The sequence below is a fragment of the Procambarus clarkii genome, chromosome 27 (genome assembly GCF_040958095.1).
Source record: "Procambarus clarkii isolate CNS0578487 chromosome 27, FALCON_Pclarkii_2.0, whole genome shotgun sequence".
Lineage (NCBI taxonomy): Eukaryota > Metazoa > Arthropoda > Malacostraca > Decapoda > Cambaridae > Procambarus > Procambarus clarkii.
Genome location: NC_091176.1, coordinates 9,300,733 through 9,303,082, shown reverse-complemented (window position 1 = coordinate 9,303,082; position 2,350 = coordinate 9,300,733). Strand labels below are relative to the sequence as shown.

General features: G+C 36.8%; 1 non-coding gene across 1 annotated transcript; it reads left to right on the top strand.

Moving 5' to 3' along the window:
* Positions 1 to 611: 611 nt before the first annotated feature.
* Positions 612 to 682, top strand: TRNAG-GCC (transfer RNA glycine (anticodon GCC)). The gene has a single exon. It is a non-coding gene; the product is annotated as a tRNA-Gly (tRNA).
* The last annotated feature ends 1,668 nt before the right edge of the window (positions 683 to 2,350 follow it).

Genomic DNA, 2,350 nt, shown 5'->3' with positions numbered 1-2,350 from the left:
CCGGAGATAAAGGTTTAGCAATCCCGTTAAAATAAGTTTAAATTTCTTTGAAGAAACAGAGCCCTTGTAGAAAATAATATGCTAGAAGATTCCTAGTGAAGATAATGTCTATTATTTAGCGATATTGTAAATTAGTATAATTTGACATTTCATGCAAACATGTGTCATAGGGTTCGACCCCCAACCCGCCTATGACCATCACTGGACATATTTTCATATTCAATATTGTTAATATAATGTTCGTTGAGGATTGATTAAAAGACCATTTGTTCTCTTTGTAATCCTATTTTGTGCTACCGCTCACAGGATGATTATGCGATGCACAATAAAACAGTCACCATGCAAAGTTTAGTGAGGTTATCTACAAGTGTCTGGCACCCAATTTTGAATATAGACTGACAGACATTCTTTTATACAGATGAGTTTGGATGGATATAAATAGGAGTTGCCTTCTACAGTTTTGTTAATGCTTATGTTCTTAAAGTTTGCTCGTTTAGGCACGATAATAACAATAAAACGTTCTTAGTACCAAAATGTTCAATAATTCAAAATCTCTCATTAACATAAGTACATTTTGTTGGAGAAAGTCTCTTGGAAAATATGTAGATATAGCATCGGTGGTTCAGTGGTAGAATTCTCGCCTGCCACGCGGGAGGCCCGGGTTCGATTCCCGGCCGATGCACATTTTACCATTCTGATGCTCGCCTCTTGAAACGACTTCCCTGGAGGGTTTTAGGTTGTTGAACATAATGGTAACTAACCGCAAGCTGAACAGGGTGAGAATAGCTTGAGCTACTTCATCCCGTTGTGTGAATTTATACCTAAATAAACTTATTTCATTTTCAGTTTCAAAACCCCGAACTCAACGGTCGGTGGCTTCTATCTCGTATATAAATATTTGAAATTTAAAGCATGTTTGCACGTTAGCGTGAATTAAATGGTGTTAACAATTTTGCGAACTAGTTAATTTACTTCAAATTTTTGAAGAATTTACAATAGAAGATAAGATAGGTAATCAGTTAATAGACTAACACTCATAAACAACTCCATTATTATCATGTAAACATCTGCTGAAATTTATTTTAGGCATTAACAAAATCCTTACTGTAATGTATAATATATTGTAAATTCATTGTTCCAGGGTAATAAATTTGTTATTAGCTGTCATTATTATAAGGTGTACATAACAGATGTAATTGTTAATGTAAAAATTCTCGCTGAGGTCTGATTATGACCTTTTTGTGTGCTTTGTAATCGTGTTTGCTCTATCGCCCACAGGATGAATATCCGATGCACAAGAAACTTCCCTTCATAGGATGAGTATAGGGTGCACAATAAATTACCGCTCACAGGATGGGTATGGGATGCACAATAAACTGTAGCTGCAGGAGGCAGCTAGTCTTTTGATTAAAGGAATGACCGTAGAGTAACTATCTTCTGGTAGGACTGAATATTGGTGCTCGCGCTGACTCTGTGACTTAAGGAATTTTCAGGCTCTCATTGACCAAGATTTAGTTAATGAGAGCCTGAAATTGAACAAATGGGTAGGGGGGGGGGAATAGTATGGGGTGTGGGAGGGAGTTGGACCAGCCCAGTCGGAAACTTTATTCGTAATGCATATCATTAAAATACCAGCTGAACTAAACAGTTGCAAACCAATCTAAATAATTTTTTTCTGCATAAAGTATGCAACATTTAGGGTATATTTTGAAAGGTGATGTATATATATTGCTATTAGAACAGCGAGACAGATATTGACACAATTTATATCACACAATTAAGATAAGACAAATTGAAAGCGAAATAATATAGAGTAATCATACCACAAAGTTCTAGATATCTGCGCACACTCATCAGGCTACCTCATCAGGTTCTAGCGTTATCCCGGATCAAAATAATTCCAAAACACACAGCTTATGCATCATAGACCTTACTTCATTAGGGCCCCAAACGCCTGTCAGTATGCAATCTTTCTATGGCAATAATTCCTTCATAATTCTAGATATCCACCTGAGGGTCTCCCTGCCTTTTCTACTGTCTACTTGTTTTGTATACTTGCTGCAGCATTATGTACATCACTCGTACTTAAGTTGTATTTCCTAACAATTAACTTGTTATCGCTGGCCACTCTAACTTTTTCAGAAGTACGTGTAACTCCAAATAAAGAGTAGATAGAGTATGCTCGATGGGCGACTCCCTTCAGACAAAAGAACATTACTCGTGTGTGAATTATTTTTTCAAGTGTAGGTGTGGACATCAAGCCAGGTTGGAGATTACAGTGAATGCGATGATGGATTCCCAAGATGCGTCTTCAGTATTTCCTCCATTCACAGTTAAATTTACCAACATC